Below are 18,241 nucleotides of genomic sequence, written 5' to 3' on the forward strand. Positions count from 1 at the left end.
ACCCCTGCAGCCCAGACTTCTCTGAGAAGGGGCCAGACTTGGTGCTCACTAGCCTCGGAGGGGCCAGCTGGAGGCCCAGCTCGTCCCAGTCCTCTGCAGGTCGCCTGTGGCCTCCTTGGGCTGCGGCTCTGCCTTGTTGACCAGTGTGGCCAGGTCTGGCTAGACCACACATCTCCGTCAGATACTTGTCTCCTCTTTAGTCTGAACCCGGCTCCATGACTGCCTTGCTGAGGGGCCCTGAGCACATACCCTCCTCCGTAGGCTCAGTCCCCTGCTCTGTAAAATGGGGACAGCAGCAGTGCCTGGGGCTCGGAGTTGCTGCGAGGGTTGGGTGAAGGGAGGTGCGGGGAGCTGAGGCCTGCATGCCAGTTGGGAGAGTTCCTTGTGAGGCTGAAGGCTGTGGTGCTGGCCGAAAGGGGGGCATGGGCTGTGGTTGCCTTCCTGGGGGACTTATTCAATATGAGCCAGATGCCAAAGGCTTCCCTTGCCCACTGGGGCTGTAGAGTACACATAGGGTGGGGGAGGGGGTAAGGGCCTTTACTAGCCTGGAAGTGGGGCTGACCCGGTGTTGCTGGATCTATGTGGGCCAAAGAAAGGGGGCGTCGGTGGCCAAGAGGGGCACGTCCATGTCCCCATCCCTGCCCTAGTCCCAACTTTGGGCTCCTGAAAGTGGTGGTTGCCAGGCAGTGCTGAGTGCCCTGCCCTGGTACACCACATACCTCGCGTCGGCTCCACTGGGACTGGCTGTCCTGGCCTCCTTCACATCAGGACGTATCTCTCCTCCGACCCCCTCACAAATGTCTTCCTGCTTCTGGCTTGTGCTTTTTTCCTGGGGGGTGGACATGGGGGAGTGCCTTTTGGAGAAATGGCTGTGTCTTTGGGCCCTTCCACTCAGGTCTCCCTGGCAGGCTCGGAAAGGGCGACTGCCTCCTGCCTCTCCATCATTCTGCCCCATTTGAATGGTGCTCTCCCTCCTTTCCCCCTTTTGTCTTTTCTGGGCTGAGGGTGCGAATCCTGGGAGCCAGTCTGTACCATCTTGCTGCCTGCCGAGGCAGGCAGTCAGTCTGGGGGTGGTAAGGGACTCCATGAATGGCATTTGGAAGCCGGTTCCCCAGAGCTCTGGGTGGGCCTCTCTAGAACTTCTTCTGCCTCGACTCTGAGGAGTCTTGAGGGCTCCTGCTGCCCCTCCTCCCTCCTTTCCTGGCACCACCCTCCAGCCCTCCATTGCTGCGTGTCCATCTGCCGCTTCCTCTAGGCTAGGCAGAGCGGCGGGGCAGGCGCAGGTGCCGGTCGCTCACCCATCGTCCTCCCCACAGTTGGCAGCAGAACTCGGCCAAGGCGCGCTCCGTGTGGGCACAGCGCGCCAGCCAGCTACGGCTGCAAAACCTGCGCGCCAGCTGCGAGGCCTCTACAGCGAGCTGGACCCTGAGGAGCGGCTGCTCTGGCCACCACGCTCCACCTGCGGCCCGACATGAAACCTGGACCGGCCCCTGGTGGCGTTGCCGGGCCGCGACGGCTCGCGCGCTCCCACGGGGGCCACGGCCCGGCCTGGTGCCGATGGCTCCGACGCTGCCGAGCCCGCCCGGCCGCCGTGCACCCGGCCGACCCGCCCCGCAGGCACCACCGCCACCGTGACAAGGACAAGGCCCCGACCCCCGCGGCGGGGGCGGGGGCAGGAGCAGAGCGAAGGCCCCAGGGCGGAGGGCAGGGAGCCCGGGGCCCGGGAGGAGCGGCCTCGGCCGCGCCGCAGCCACAGCAAGGAGGCCGCAGGCTCCCGGACGGCAGGGCTGAGCGCGCGCGGGGCCCAGGCCCGGAGGGCGGCCGGCGCCACCACCGCAGGGGCTCTCCTGAGGAAGCGCCCGAAAAGGAGCCGCGGCGCCACTGCACCCACCGGCACGCGCCCGAGCGGGGCGAGGATGTCCCCGGTGCCGGGGCCAAGGCCGAGCGGCGGGCGCGGCACCGCGGCGGCTCGCGGGCCGGCAACAGGGAGGCGGAGAGCGCCAAGGAGCCGGCGCGGTGGCACCGGCTGCGGCACAAGGCGTTGTCTGCGCGTGACTCCTTGGAGAAGGAGGTCGTGGAGAAGGAAGGCGAGGCTCTGGGCAAGGAGCAGGATGCCGGCCGGAACCATCAACCCAGGTGAGTCCTTGGGCCCACAGGGGCGAGTCGGGGAGACAGCGGGGCAGCTTGGGTGTGGGGTGAAGACCTCCAGGCAGCCCGCCCTATCCCTTGCGGTGGTCTGCACGTACCTTTCAGGGCTAAGGTATGGAGCTTGGCAGAAGGGTCTGATCATTACAAGGAGCCCGGGAGGAAAAGAGGGCTTGTGGAGAGATTGTTGGGACTGGCTTGGGAGGCCCTGACTTGGGAATGGTAGGAGAGGAGAATAAAGTGTCCAGGGAGAAGAGAAAATGAGGGAACACTGTGGAGGAGGGAGAGGTGGGAAAGAAGTAGCCTGAGGGCGGTAGCCCCAGCGGGCTGATCCTGGGCTGTGAGCACTTTTGGGTCAAGGAGGTCTGCCTAAGCCAACCGTCTTTATAAGCCCAGTGCATAGCTGGGAGGTCAGTGCAAGGCCTAACCTGGGCTTTAGGAAGCATCAAACTCTAGGTCTCTTCATCCTGCAGACGACTTTGCCGCTCCTGTGTGTGACGATGCCACTCTTGCCACCTTCCACACGCAAAGGCACAGAAGTGCACAGATGATAATAATTTTATGAAATGCCAGAGAAGCAGAGGAGGTGGTCAATGTTTTCTCAGTCTGGGTAGGGGACTAAGGAGCTGAGTTTGCAGAGTGAACAGGAGTCCCGGGCGGTGTCAGACCCTGGGATGTCATTCTTGGTTGCAGGGAGCCGCACTGTGACGTGGAGGCCAGTGGGATGATGGGTGTGGGCCCTGTGCACACACTCCCCAGCACCTCTCTCCAGAAGGTGATGGAGCAGCCAGAAGATGGTGACAAGCAATGAAACGTCTCTCGGATGGGCAGCCAGCCCTCGGACCAGAGTGCTACAGCGCACACCCCAGTGAAGTTGAGAGGCCCTCCTGGAGAGAGCACGGTTGTCCCCAGTGAGTATCTCCCTGCTCCAGCAGGGCCCCCGTCCTTTTCCGTTGGCAGCTGCCTGGGCATCCAGTGAACCAATGTGGTCGCTCCCAGCTAGAGAGAAAGGCCTTTGCTGTCAACGCCTGTCTTTCTGTCCCTTGCTTCGAGGTGCCCAGAAGTAACTCAGGCTCTATTCTTATCTTCCCAAAAGATTTATAGGTTACTGGCTAAGTGCCAGGTGCATGGTGAGGTGCTGGGGGACCAGCAGGAGGGAACAGTGGGTGCCAGGTGGGTATCCAGTCTAGCTGAAGATGTACCACAATCATAGGCCTTTAGAGTTGTGCTCTAGAGTTACAAGGTTGTCTAAAGTTGTAAAAAAAAACCTTTTTTCCTTCCCAAATAAAATTTTTTAAATTAGAGAACTTGGTGGTGTTCAGAAAGATTATGGAGAAAATACTGAGTTCCCATATACTCACCCATATTTAAAAAAAATTATTGATTAACCTTTACACACAGACATTCCATACATAGTGTATAGTCAGTGGCTCACAATGTCATCACATCATCACCATGATCATATTTTAGAACATTTACATCACTCCAGAGAAAGAAATAAAAAGAAAAATGAAAAACTCATACATACCATACACCTTATCTCTCCCTCTCATTGACCACCAGTATTTCCATTTACCCAATTTATTTTACCCTTTATCCCCCATTATTTATTTATTTATTCTTTTTATTTATTTTTCCTCACTGCCATTTTTAACATTTTGCATTATTGTAGTACGTTTGTTACAATTGATGAGAAAATATTATCATAATCTCACTATTAAACATAGTTCATGGTTTAACATAGTTAGTTCACTGTTTCCATTGTCAGTTCAGTGGATTTTTAAAATTTTTTATTCTAGTTGTGTACGTACTACATAGAATTTCTTCTTTATTCACGTTCAGGTATGTGACTCAGTGCCGTTAACTATGCTCACGTCATTGTGCCGCCATCACCACCATCTATTATCAAAACTTTCCATCATCCCAAATAAAAATTGTACATTTAAAAAAGTTTTTTATTGTGTAATAAAATATTTATACAAATGAAAGAAAAAGCAATAATTTTCAAAGTAACTCTTTTACAGTTATTTACATAACAGATTTCAGACTTTGTCATGGGCTACCATTCCACTATTTCAGATTTTTCCTTCCAGCTACTTCAAAACACTGGAAGCTAGAAGGAGTGTTAATGTAGTGATTCATCAGTTGTACGCATTTGTTAAATCCTATTTTGTCTGTTATAACTCCTTCTCCTTTGATCCTTCTTCTAACCTATAGGGATCTTTAAGGAGTGCCCATTCTGACTTTTTCACATTGAGAAGGGGTATCAACACTAAAGGATAGGGGGATGTAATTAATTGATAATCTTGGACAGCCTGGTCCCTCTGGGTTTCAGGATTTATGGCCTAGGAACCCTTTGGAAATTATGTGTTCCAGGAAAGCAAATTTTGTGCATGAAACCTTTATAGAGTCTCAGTTTGCACTCTAGGTGTTCTTAAGGGTTAACAGAAGTCATGTTGGTTGGCAAACCATGGCAGTTAGCACTGTCTAACTGAAGGTTGTAGAAGAGTAGCTTCTGAAATTGCCTCTCAAATCTATTTGATCTCTTAGCCACTTTCATTACCCTTTTTTTCTCCCTTTTGATCAGGAAGGCATTGTCAATCCTACAGCGCCAGGACCAGACTCATCCCTGGGAGTCACGCCCCACATTGTCAGGAGACTTTCATCCCTGAATGTCGTGTCCCATGGAGAGGGGACATCAATGAGTCTCCTTGCAGAGTTGGGCTTCGAGAGAGAGAGGCCATATCTGAGCAACAAAAGAGGTCCTTCAGAAGTAACCCTTAGGTCTCATTATAGGTGGTCTTAGTTTCTTCCCTTCAGAAATAAGTTTCCTAAGGGCAAGCCTTAAAATCCAGGGCTTGGCCTATTTTCTAGGAAGTCCTCAGTAGTTGAGAGGGTACATGGGTTTTCCCAGTTGGGAGATTTAATAGTTTCAATTTTTTTTCTTCAGACCCTCAAGAGGCTCTACCAATACTTTTTAATTATCAGTCCACCACAGTCTGAGATGTATCCTGGTATTATGTTAAGCTGTCTAGAATTACAAGCTCTCATTCCTGTTCTGGACTCCAGGAATTTGGGTTGTTTAAATGAGCTATCCAGACAGGTTGATTCAGATTGTATGTTAACAGAAAATTTAGGTTCTACACATAATAAAGCTTTCAGTTTTTGATCTCATACAGTAGGTAAAGGTCTAAATGCTATACATTTAAAAAATTATGTATTTGTATTGATTTCATTTTGTTAGGTTGTAGATTTACAAAAATATCATGCATAAAATACATCAAAAATGACATCTTCATACACTGCCCTATAACAGCTTGCCTTAGTGAAGTGTATTTGTTATAATTCATGAAAGAATGTTTTATACTTGTACTATTAGCTATAGTTCATCATCCACAACAGGGTTCATTGTGTTGTACAGTCCTGTTTTTCCTTTTAATTTTCATTCTAGTAACATATATATGACTTAAAATTTCTCTTTTTAACCACATTCACATTTATAATTCAGTGCTGTTAATTATATTGACAATGCTGTGCTACCATCACCATCATCTATTCCCAAAACTTTGTAATCAAATCAAATAGAAATTCTGTAAAATTTAAACATTAGCTACCCATTCCCTACCCCCAGTCCAGCCCCTGGTAACCTATATTCTAGATTCTGACTAGTTTTGCTTGTTCTAATTATTTCATATCAGTGAGCTCATACAATATTTGTCCTTTTGTATATGGCTTATTTCACTTAACATAATGTCTTCAAGGTTCATCCATGTTGTTGCATGAATCAGAACTTCATTCCTTTTTAATCCTGAATAATAATTTATTGTATACCTATACCACATTGGGTTTTTTCATGACTTGATGGACATGTGGGTCTCTTCCATCTTGTGGCAATTGTGAATAATTCCACTGTGAATATTGGCATGCAAATACCTGTTCAGGTCCCTGCTTTTGATTCTTTTGGGTATATATACCTAGTAGTGGGGTTGCTGGGTCATATGGTAATTCTGTACTTAACTTTCTGAAGAGTTCGAAACTATTCCACAGTAGCTATACCATTTTACACTCCCACCAGCAATAAATGAGTGTTCTATTTCTTTATATCCTAACACTTGTAATTTTCTGTTATTTTAATAGTAGCCATTCTAGTGGGTGTAAAATGGTATCTCATGGTTTTGATTTGCATTTCCCTAATAGCTAATGCTGATGAGTATATTTTCACTTGCTTTTAAGCCATTTGGAAAAATGTCTATTGAAGTCTCTTGCCCGTTTTTAAATTGGATTGTTTTCTTTTTATAGTTGAGTTGAAGGATTTTTTTATATATTCAGAATATTAAACCCTTATTGGATACGTAGTTTCCAAGTATTTTCTCCTGCTGTGTAGGTTATCTTTTCACTTTTGTGATGAAGTCCTTTGATGTACAAAAGTTTTAAGTTTTGAGGAGGTACCATTGATCTTTTTCTTTTGTTGCATGTGCTTTGGGTGTAAAAGTTTAAGAAACCATTGCCTAACACAAGATCCTTAAGGTGCTTATGATGCTTCCCTATGTTTTCTTCTAGGAGTTTTACAGTCCTGGTTTGTATATTTAGGTCTTTAATTCATTTTGAGTTAATTTTTGTATATGGTGTGAGATAGGGATACTCCTTCATTCTTTTACATATTGATAACCAGCACCATTTGTTGAAGAGACTGTTCTTTCCCAATTGAGTGGACCTGGCAGCCTTGTCAAAATCAATTGGCTGTAGACTTGAGGGTCTATCTCCAAACTCTCAGTTTGATTCCATTGGTCTATATGTCTATACTTTCGACCACTGTAGCTTTGTAATAACCTTCAAAGTCAGGAAGTCTGAGTCTTCCACTTTTATTCTTTTTCAAGATGTTTTTGGCTGTTTAGGGCCCTTTACCATTCCAAATAATTTTGGTAATTGGCTTTCATTTCTGTAAAGTAGACTGTTGTCATTTTGATTGGGATTGCATTATCTGTAAATCATTTTGGGTAGAATTGACATCTTAAAATATTTAGTCTTCCAATCCATGAGCCTAGAATGTCCTTCCATTTACTTAACTATTTTTTAAATTTCTTTTAGCAAAGTTTTGTAATTTTCCATATATAAGGCCCTTTACATTGTTGGCTAAATTTATTTGTAGATATTTGATTCTTTTGGTTGCTATTGCAAATGAAATTTTTTCTTCATTTACTCCTCAGTTTGCTCATTACTGGTGTGTAGAAACACTAATGATTTTCGTGTGTTCTTCTTGTACCCTGACAATTTGCTGAATTTCTTTAGTAGCTCTAGGAGCTTTTGGGGGGAGGATTTTTTAAAAACTTTTTTAAAAGTTTTGGTGTAGGTTATAGTTCCACGATTTTTCATTTTTTCTTCTAGCTGCTCTAAGACACTATAGACCAGCAGAAATATCAATATAATAATTCAGCACTTTGTTCATTTGTTAAATCCTGTCTTCTTTGTTATACTCCTCCTTCTCTTTAAATATGTTGTTGGCAAGTTATGATAGGTAGCAATGTCCAACTCCAGCATACGTACAAGTAACCTCTAATGTAGCCTCTTGATTCTATTTGAAATCTCTCATCCACTGATATTTTATTTGTTACACTTCTTTTCCCCCATTTTGGTGATCTTGTAGCTTTGTTGTAGATTTTTCTGGACTTTCTTTATATATAGGATCATGCCATCTGCAAATAGTGAAAGTTTTACTTCCTCCTTTCCAATCTGGATGTTTTCATTTCTTTTTCTTGCTTGATTGCTCTGGTTAGAACTTCCAATATAATTTGAATTACAGTGGTGAGCGCCTCTTTGTCTTGTTCCAGATCTTAGAGGGAAAAGCTTTCAGTCTTTCACTATTGAGTATGATGTTAGCAGTGGTTTTGTCATAAATGCCCTTTATCATGATGAGAAAGTTTTCTTCTGTTCCTATCTTTGAAACTGTTTTTATTAAGAAAAGATACTGGATATTGTCACATGCCTTTTCTGCATCAATCAGGATGATCATGTGGTTTTTTTCCCTTTCATTTTGTTAATGTTGTGTATTACTTTAATTGATTTTCTTATGTTGCATACCTTGCATACCTGGGATAAATCCCACTTGATCATGGTGTATAGTTATTTTAATGTGCTGTTGGATTTGATTTGCTAATATTTTTGTTGATGATTTTTTTTCATTTATATTCATCAGAGAAATTGGTCAGTAATTTCATTTTCATGTAGTATCTTTCTCTAACTTTAATATTAGGGTGATGTTGACCTCATAGAATGAATTAGTGTTCTTCATCTTCAAGTTTTTGGAAGAGACTGAGCGGGATTGATATTACTTCTCCTTGGAATTCACCTGTGAAGCCATCTAGTGCTGGGCTTTTCTTTGTTGGAAGGTTTTTTTGATGATTGATTTAATCTCTTTACTTGTGATTGCTCTGTCCAGAGTTTCTGTTTTTTTCTAGAGTCAGTGTAGATTGCTTGTGTGTTTTTAGGATTTTTTCCATTTCATCTAGGTTATCTAATTTGTTGTCATATGGTGGTTCATAGTATCCTCTTACTGTCCTTTTTATTTCCATGGGGTCAATAGTGCTGTCTTCCTCTCATTTCTTATTTATGTATTTTCTTTTTTTCTTTGCCAGTCTAGCTAAGGGTTTATTAATTTTACTGATCTTTTCAAAGAGTCAACTTTTGATTTTATTGATGCTCTCTATTGTTTATATTCTCTAATTTATTTCTGCTCTAATATTTATTTCTTTTTTTGGTTTTAGTTTGCCATTCTTTTTCTAGTTCCTTCAGGTATGCATTTAGGTCTTTGAATGTAGCTTTCTTCTTTTTTAATGTAAGCATTTAGGGCTACACATTTACCCACTTCCAAACTTAGGGTTAAGTTTGCAGGTAACAAACTTTACTGCATATCATAAGTTTTTAGTATATTTTTATTGTGAAATATAATATGTATACAAAAGAGCAATAAACTCAAAATACATTATAATGGTTAGTTATAGAACAGATTTCAGAGTTTGGTATAGATTACAATTCCACAATTTTATGTTTTCCTTCTAGCTGCTCGTAGACACTGGACTAAAAGAAATATCAGTATAATGATACCGTAATCGTACTCATTTGTTAAATGCTACCTTCTCTGTAGAACTCCTCCTTCTCCTCTGATCCTTCTCCCAATCTGTAGGAGTATTTGGACTATGCCTATTCTAACTTCTTCTTGTTGGAAAGGGTGCTCAGTTATATGGGGTAGGGAAATGGAACTAGTTGATGTTCTGGAGAGGCTGATCGCTCTTCATTTCAGGACTCATCTGGCCTGGGAACCCATCTGGGGGTGGTACGTTTCTGGAAAGTCATTTTAGTACATGAAACTTTTGTAGACTCTGAAACAGAGCCCTAGGTATTCTACAGGGTTAATAGGAATGGTGTTGGTTGGGGCTTGGCAAACCATGGTAAATAGCAAAATCTAACTGAAGCTTGCATGAGAATAGCCTCCAGAGTAGACTCTTGACTCTATTTGAACTCTCTCAGCTTCTGATACCTTATTTGTTACAATTATTTTCCCCCATTTGGTCAGGAAGGCATTTTGATCCCACAGTACCAGGGCCAGACTCATCCCTAGGAGTCATTTCCCATGTTGCCAGGCCCACAGTTTTCTTCTAGGTAACTTCTAAAAGAGACATACAATATTTGTTGTTTTGTTTTGGCTTATTGTGTACCACATAATGTCCCCAAGGTACATTCACCTCGTTGGATACCTCACAACTTTGTTCCTTTCTTGCACAGTATTCCATCATATGTATACACCACAGCTCACCATTTTACTTCTCAGTCAGTACATCCTTTAGCTGCCTCCATCACTGGGCATTAAGGATAATGACCAAAGTCAACAATCCATTTCTCACATTATCCTCACTTAGTTGTACAGTCATCAACACTCTATTTTAGACAGCTTTCACTGCTCCAAAGAGAAAAGTAGCTGATGAAGACACACTCACCAGATAGAAAGTCCAAACCTCCCTTAATTCTTGTCCCTCCTCACAATTATTTACTCCTGGTATTGCTGTGATACTGTTGATGTCTTCCTGTTAAATATAGGCCATAGCATCCAATAGTAGTTTTCCCCCATACCTCTCTATTATTCTCTTTGTCCAAAATTCATATCTTTGAAGAAATTCATGCAAGAACTTATTTACATTTGTAGTATTAATTGGTGGGACACATGGGTCTATACAACCCCTTTCAATCATGTTCACCCTCAATATGGCTGTATTACTTATGGACCCACTAACAAACTTGCCTACATTTCTATCCATTCCCTTACATTTAAGTTCAACCTCATTAGCTAACCATTCACCTACCTCTAGCTTCCGTGTATCTCTAGGTGCCCTATGTTCTATATCATAAGCCTCTGAGTTTACCTTTACCAAGATCATAATAGCAAAATCATACAGTATCTATCCTTTTGTGTCTGGCTTATTTCACTCAGCATTATGTCCTTAAGGTTCATTCATCTTGTCATATGCTTTCGGACCTTATTTCGTCTTACTGCTGCATAATATTCCATCGTATGTATAAACCACATTTTGTTGATCCACTCGTCTTTTGATAGGAACTTGGATTGTTTCCATCTTTTTGCAATTGTGAATAATACCACTATGAACATCGGTGTGCAGATGTCTGTTTGTGTCACTGCTTTCCGCTCTTCTGGGTATATACTGAGTAGTGGTATTGCCAGGTCATAGGGCAACTCAGTTTATTTTTCTGAGGACTCACCAAACTGTCTTCCACAGTGGCTGTACCATTATACTTTCCTACCAGCAGTGAATAAATGTTCCAATTTCTCCACATCCTCTCCAACATTTCCTGTTTGTTTAATAGCAGCCATTCTTATAGCTGTGAGGTTGTCTTGATCTGCATTTCCATTATAGCTAATGAAAATGAGGATCTCTTCATGTGTATTTGCTCTTTGGAGTAATGTCTATTCATGTCTTTACCCATTTTATAATTGGGTTGTTTGTTCTTGGTGTTGTTATTTAGTTGTATGATTTCTTCATGTATATAGGTTAACAAACTTTGTCTCATACGTGATTTCTAAATATTTTTTACCACTGAGTTGGCTGCTTCACCTTTTTGACTAAGCCTTTTTAGGCATAGAAGCACTTTATTTTTAAGATTTTCCATTCATCTATTTTTGATTCTGTTGCTTGTGCTTTGGGTGTAAAGTTTAGGAAGCTACCTCCTATTACTAGGTCTTGAAGATGTTTCCCTATGTTTTCTTCTAGAAGCCTTATGATGTTAGTTCTTATAGTTAGTTCTTTGATCCAATTTGAGTTAATTTTTGTATTGGGTGTAAGGTAAGTGTCCTCTTTCATTCTGTTGTCCATTGTATATCACAAGTTTTGATATGTTTTCATTCAGCTCAAGATATTGCTGTATGTATCAGAACATCATTCCTTTTTACAGCCAAATATTCCATCGTGTGTATTTTGTTTATCCATTCATCAGTTGATGGACACTTGTGTTGCTTTGGTGTTTTTACAGTTGTGAATCATGATTGGAGTTGTATTTATGTGGTTGTACATGTTTGTTCAAACTCATAGAAACAGGTAAATTTTATTTAGGTAAGTTATACTTAATTTAAATGATAGTTAATCATGAGCACATCATATGATACAGAATTCCTACCCCGAGAATCCACCCTGAATTAATAAAAACCTGTTTCTATCCACAAACCTGACCTAAATATTTATAGAAACATTATTTATAATCTCCAAAAAACTGCATGCAACCCAAATGTGTTCCAGTGGGTGAATGTATAAACAAATGTGGAACATTCATGCAGTGGAATGCCACTCATAGGTAAAAAATGGCTGTTGGTACAAGCAGTACCTGGTGAATCTCAAATGCATTATCGTAAGTGAAGGCAGCCAGACTAAAATGTTTGCTTACTGTATTGTTCCCTTTATATGGCATTCTGGCAAGGACAGAACCAGAGAGAGTATCCAGGTCAGTGACTCCCAGGAGTTGGGTTGGGGACAGGTGAGAGAGCTCTTCTGTATCCTGGTTATGGTCTGAATTACCTGACTTCATTTGTTTCAACTCACAGAACTGTTAAACTGAAGGGAAAATACCTTTACTGTATGTACATTAAAGAAATAAGAACTTTGCAATTAGAACAAGATAGCCTGGTCACCCTAGGCTGTTCACTACTTATATTTAAATGCTCTGTGGGGTTATTGTAACTTCCCCAAGAATAAGTAGAACAACTTGGATGCCTCTGGTGTCTAATAGTAGAGTTAAAAGCAAGTTTTTGTCATGCATATTGCTCTTGACCTGGGCTGCATGCTGGTCAGAGTCGGGCCACTGGCAGGTGTATGTGGCCTTGTCTGACTGTTGCCTCTTCCTCGTGGCCGGTAGGGTGGCAGTGCACCTGGGTCTCAGGGTGCCACTTGCTTCTCTTCTAGCCTGGCCTCCTCATGGGCCATGGATGGGCCCTGATGGAGGCAGTGTTTGGCCTGGAGTGGGGGGCCTACCCTGGAGCCCGCAGTGATGCCTGTTCCCTTGTGTGGGGGAGATCTGAGGGTTGGCAGGTCTGTGAGAGTCCTTTTTTCCTCTCCACCAAAGTTATTATTGTGGATCACTTATTTTTCTTTTTGCATTAAAAAAATGTGATAAGCTTAGTCTTGGTGTTTTGTTGCATCTTACTAACTTTACCTGGTATGTGGCAAACCTTCCTTGTTTTTTACTTTGAGAAACCTTTCCCTGTATGTCTTTGAATATCCATTCTGCTTATTTTCTCTTTGTCATTCAAATACCCCTGTCACTCCCTTTGGCTTTCTGTGTCTGAAACCCAGAGGCCTGGAGAGAAGGGCAGCAGAGACCTCCCTGTGCCTTCCCACATAAGAAAGAACCTCAGTTGAAAGTTAGCTGCCTTTCCTCTGAAGAACTAATGAAATAAATCCCCTTTTATTAAAAGCCAATCCATCTCTGCTGTGTTGCACTCCAGAAGCTAGCAAACTAGAACAGTGTCTCAAAGAATAAGATATCTAGGAGTAAATTTGACCGAGGATGGAAAAGACTTATATACTGAAAACTGCAAAATATTGCTGATACAAGCTACAGTATGAATGAACCTTGAAGACATCATGATGCATGAAATAAGTCATGTAGAAAATAATAAATATAATAAGATTTCATTTACATGAAATGTTACATGTTACATGGTGTGGGTAGGAAATAGGGAATGAGGAGTAATTTCTTAATGACTGCAGAGTTTCTGTTTGGGGTGATGAAAACGTTTTGATAATGGATGGTAGTTATGGTATCACAGTATTGTTGGATGTGATTAATATCACTGAATTTTACACATGAAAGTGTTTAAAATGGGAGAATTTGTGTTGTATCTGTGTTACCACATTGAAAATTAAAAAGAAAAGGAAGCATAGTTTCTAGTATCAATATGATTTGAATATTTGAAAATGGTGCTAGTTTTCTGCTTTCACCAATTTTGATAAAATATTTTTTAGTTCTGTTCATGCAGGTAAAGAAAGCATGTGATTTTCACCCCTACTGTATACCAAGTCAAGCACCAGTACTCTGTTACAGGTTTTAAGATTTTAGATGGACTGATAGGGAATGAACTAGTCCATGAAAAAGCTGTGAGGAAATACAAATAAAGTCTTGTTCATGGAACTCTGCAAGTCCTTGTAGAGTCGAATTAGGTACATGGAGGTAGGAAAATCCAGGATTCAATGATGAGTGCCTGCTGGACCAATGGAGAGTTACCAGTTCTGCTAGTAATATGATAAAATTATGCCTACTGTTCTTTACTTTCATGCTTTACAGAATACTCTCCCACCTCCTCCCCTTATTTTTCAGAAAAAAACAGTGAGAGAAATGACTGCCAGAGTTTCTACAGGAATGGAAGTTCTGCTGTCAACATTGGAGGTAAATTACTAACAGGCTTTAATTATGCTAGGTACAAATACCTAGCAGTGGAGAAGATAAAAAAATACATGAAGTGTACAATTTTCATCTTAGAGGTAAACCCAATAAATATGTTTGTTTTATCTTTTAAATTGTCATTTAAAATAGTGGTATTGATATTATATTAGGTGAACATCTAAGCACATTTTGCTGTGCTTATAATAAATGATAACCATAAATTTTAATCTTAATACTCCATTTTAATTGGTAATAGAAAATAAGCCTAACTGGAAATAAGAATTTCACTTAAAAATAATTTTAAATTATCAGCATTGGTAATTTTTATTATATTGTGTTAGCTGTTTTACTACACATATTTGTTGAATATCTATATTATATTGATAACTGAATATCTAATCCAGTGTTATAGTTTTGAGTGGATGAGCTAGATGCATTCAGAATCATCATTATATGTTTTATTCAGCACATTGTTAAGAATAAGGAATGGGTTCGTATTCTTCTCATCTTAGCATCATAAAGATGATAGTTCTTTGTAAACTGACCTTTTTAATACAATCTCAACTAAAATCCAAATGAAAATAAAAAGAATAAGAAGGGAATTTCTGAAAAATGAGAAAGGACCAGGCTTACTAAATATCAAAGCATATCATAAAGCATCAGTAACTAAAATAGCTCATGAATAGATAAACATCAGTGTACCAGAATGGAACGTCCAAAAATAAAATGTTTTGGGAAACTTAGTACTATTTGATAAAGATAGCATTTCACATCAGTGGGAAATAGAGGAAATATTTAATAAGCAGAATTGGAATAAATTGGTAGTCACCTGGAAAAGCATAAAGTTATTCCTCACATCCCACAGAAAAATATCTTCTACATTAAGCAAAGATTTAAATATGAAAAATGAAATCATAAGAGTAGTAGAGGAAGTAATGGAGGAAATTTAAAATAATCTCACAATATGGAAGGCTTTTCTAAGTATGAAAAAAAACAGATATAGAAAAGATTGATGAACTCAACTATATTAACAAAATGCATGGGGGTAAAATACATAAAAAAATCAAAAGATACTTGGCAAGCTGAGGAAAAATAACTTTCAACAGATATGATTTTGTTAATATATAAAAAAAATCTGTGAATCAGTAAGAAAGCAAAAGGAAAAACATGTAAAAGTTCAGAACAGACAGCACTCAGAAAAAGAATACAGTTGGTACTTAAGATCACTTTTTTTTTGTCACGTTGAGGGTCCTTTTTTTTTTTTTTAACTTTTTTACTGTATAACATATATCGAAAGCAAAGAAATAAAAAAGCATTAGTTTTCAAAGCACTCTTCAAAAGGTTGTTACAGGACAGATCCCTGAGTTTGTCAAGGGCTACCATACAATCCTCTCAGATTTTTTCTTCTAGCTGCTCCAGAATACAGGAAGCTAGGCTTAAATCTTTTTTATCACCACAATTGACTTTTTCTCTTTCATTTTTGTGAAAAATAACATATGCAAACAAGCAGTAAATTTCAAAACACAGCAGCACAATTATTTATTTGTAGAACATATTTCAGAGTTTGACATGAATTACAATTCCACAATCTTAGGTGTTTGTTTATAACCCTACCTTCCCTGTGTAACTCCACCACCACCTTTGATTTTTCTATCCTTCTCTTTAGGGTGTTTGGGCTATTGCCATGCTCACATTTTCATGTTTAAAGGGGCTGTCAGTAATATGGGGTAGGGAGATGGAACTAGCTGATGTTCTAGAGAGGTTGGGCCCTCTAGGTTTCAGGACTTATCTGGTCCATGGACCCATCTAGAGGTTGTAGGTTTCTGGAAAGTTACTCTAGTGCATGGATCCCTTGTGGAATCTTATATATTGCCTTAGGTATTCTTTAGGAGTGGCTGGAATGGTTGTGGTTGTGGTTTAGCAGGTTGTGATAGGTAGCAATGTCTAAACAGAAATTTGTGTAAGGGCAACCTCCAGGGTAGCCTCTTAACTCTATTGGACCTCTCTCAGCCACTGATACTTTATTAGTTACACTTCTTTTAATAAAAGAAATGTAATGAAAGTACATCATTTGCACTTCTTTAGATTGTACAGGCTTTGAGAAGCAGTTACCTTTCACCATTGCTGATGGGAATGTAAACAGCTCCTTGGAGGACAATTTTGTGGTAATATCTAACAAAATAAATGCTCATATTCTTTCACCCAGAAATTCTAGAAATTTATCCATATATAGGTATACTTGATCATACGTAAAGATATGTTCTTAGTTATTTATTGCAATTTGTTTTTAATAGCAAAAGGCTAGAAGCAACTAGATATCATTCAGTTGGTAATTGGTTAGATAAGCAATGGCCTAGCCATATAATGGTCTATATTATATAGACCTTGATGAGAAGGGAGAGGCTCTTTATTTATTGATATGTAAAAGTATCAAAGTGCGAAACAGTGTCTATAGGGTGACACCATTTGGAGAAATAAACCTGTATTTTATAAGGTTTAAGGGTTCCGTGCACTAGAGGGTTCACATGCATGTGTGTGTGCACAATCCCTTTGGAAGAACACACAGGAAACTGACAACAGAGGGTGCTGGGGAGTCACCATACACTTTCCGGGGCTTTTTAAACTGTGCTTCATTTACTTATTTATTTATAGAATGATGATGAATTAAAATGACAAATTCATTCTTGTAATGATATTGACACTAAGAAAATAATAATAATAACTCAAATTGTTCATGTCAAGAATAAGAGACTGGAGTGATAAAGGAGAATAGTGGAAACTTGAATACTTTTGCTATAAGAGAAATTGGAAAGCTCATCTATAGATAGTTCCTGCTAAAATTTACTATCAGGGAATTGCCTGATACTGTGTCAGACATTAGGGATGCCCAAATCAATAGGCCAAGCCCTTGATCTTGAGGCTGAGTCTTGTGAAGCTTACGTAGGTAGTGGAGAGGCTTAGCTTCCCTGCAGTTATGCCTAAAAGATACTTCTGGATGAACTGTTTTGTTGCTCAGATGTGACCTCACTCTAAGTCCAACCCTGTAAGTGAAATCATTGCCCTCCTCACTACGTAGGACATGATATCCAGGGGTAAAAGTCTCCCTGGTGACATGGGAGATGACTCCTGGGGATGAGTCTGACCCTGGCATTGTGGGATGAACAATTCTATCTTGGCCAAAAGGGGAAAAGAAATATAACTAATAAAATATCAGTGTCAGAGAGAGTTCAAATAAAGTCGAGAGCCTACTCTGGAGGTCACTCTTAAGCAAGCTTCAGTTACACATTTTTACCTATCATAACTTGCCAAGCAAAACCATTTCAGCCAATGCTAAAGAAAACTAGGGCAATATATAAGATTCTATAAAAGTTCCATGTATTAGGGTAACTTTCCAGAAACCTACGACCTCCAGATGGATCCCTGGACCAGGCCCAGCCTCTCCAGAACAGCAGCTAGTTCCATCTCCCTACCCTATGTTATTGACAGTCCTTTCCAACATGAACCAATTAGAATGGCTGTAGCCCACATATCCCTAAAGAGTGAGATAGAATTATACAGAGAAGGTAGGGTTTAACAAATGCTGAATCATTAAATTGATATCTCTTTTAGTCTCTAGTATCTTAGAGCAGCTAGAAATAAAAACTGAAAATTGTGGAATTGTAACCCATGTCAAACTCTGAAATCTGTTCTAAAACTAATTGTTGTGCTGTGCTTTGGAATTTATTGCTTTTTTGTACGTGTGTCGTTTTCCACACACACAAAAAAGTCTTCAAGTACTTGTTGAAGAGCGCTTTGAAAACTGTTGCTTCTTTCTTTCTTTGCTTTGTGTGTTTTATATTATACAATAAGAAAAAATAAAAACAATAATATATGGGTAGTTCCCAGTTGGTTGAAAAAGTTTGGGAATCACAAATTTACAATGTTTTAATGAAGCAAATATTTATTTCAGAACACGAAAGATCTTCAAACTGCACTTAATATCTAAAGCATTCTTGTTGAGCTGATGTCAGCTGGTAAGTTTTTGTTTCCTTTAGTCTAATTTCTATGTATAAACAGTGAACAACAGTGTATCATGTATACTTTTTTTGAAAATTTCTGGTCCTTTTGATATAGAACTTTTTCTGTATGTTGGAATTTGGCAATTAAACTATCATAC

General features: G+C 40.5%; 1 protein-coding gene and 1 long non-coding RNA gene across 10 annotated transcripts in view; both read left to right on the plus strand.

The window, feature by feature from the left end:
- LOC143651822 (mitogen-activated protein kinase kinase kinase 9-like) overlaps positions 1-1,473 on the plus strand; it is a 105,197-nt gene extending 103,724 nt beyond the window's left edge. For all 9 annotated transcript variants that reach the window (XM_077122641.1, XM_077122637.1, XM_077122642.1 and 6 more), the window contains one exon: positions 1,317-1,473. The gene's annotated coding sequence lies outside the window, so the exon portion shown is untranslated. The remainder of the gene's footprint in view (positions 1-1,316) is intronic.
- A 548-nt stretch (positions 1,474-2,021) lies between these two features.
- The window catches only part of LOC143651825 (uncharacterized), a 32,238-nt gene continuing 16,018 nt past the window's right edge, over positions 2,022-18,241 (plus strand). The window contains exons 1-4 of the long non-coding RNA XR_013160238.1: positions 2,022-2,136; positions 2,839-3,056; positions 14,020-14,088; positions 18,035-18,098. This is a non-coding gene — a long non-coding RNA (uncharacterized LOC143651825). The remainder of the gene's footprint in view (positions 2,137-2,838; positions 3,057-14,019; positions 14,089-18,034; positions 18,099-18,241) is intronic.

The sequence above is a fragment of the Tamandua tetradactyla genome, chromosome 12 (assembly GCF_023851605.1).
Source record: "Tamandua tetradactyla isolate mTamTet1 chromosome 12, mTamTet1.pri, whole genome shotgun sequence".
NCBI lineage: Eukaryota > Metazoa > Chordata > Mammalia > Pilosa > Myrmecophagidae > Tamandua > Tamandua tetradactyla.